Source organism: Simochromis diagramma, unplaced genomic scaffold (genome assembly GCF_900408965.1).
Source record: "Simochromis diagramma unplaced genomic scaffold, fSimDia1.1 OVJJ01000308.1, whole genome shotgun sequence".
In the NCBI taxonomy this organism is placed as follows: Eukaryota; Metazoa; Chordata; class Actinopteri; order Cichliformes; family Cichlidae; genus Simochromis; species Simochromis diagramma.
This window is the reverse complement of record NW_024386785.1, coordinates 2,009,683-2,010,195: the sequence shown is the minus strand read 5'-3', so window position 1 is coordinate 2,010,195 and position 513 is coordinate 2,009,683.

Below are 513 nucleotides of genomic sequence, written 5' to 3'. Positions count from 1 at the left end.
TCTACATACCAAAATATCTTTGGGCAACACACTGAACCCTGGGTTGCTGTTCATCGGGGTGTGAATGTTAGACAGAAAGCACTTAGAAGCAAAAAACGCTCATATAATGTGTGTGTGAAATAGAAATGGTGTATCTCAGTGCACAAAGTAGTAGTATTAGTAGAAAAGCAATTTAACTGTCCACTACATTTCTGTAATCCTACTAAATCAAAGTTCAGACTCTCAGATTGAAGACCCAGTTGGAATTTTGGCAGTACAATCACTAAATCTGCAAAAAAAAAACATCACTTAACCCTAATCCTTGTAGCCGTAAAAATAGAAACAACAACTCCCATCATTCTGAAAAGAAAGTTCATGTGCTCTGTTAGCCCAACCATGACTGTGACATTGACAGAATGTCTCCTTGACAGCACAGTAGGACTGATATAGATTGTATAAATGGTGAATGCAGAGGTCTCCAACTCATAAGAATTGCTGGGTCTTTGAAGGATACCTGCTGTTACTCCACTGAGC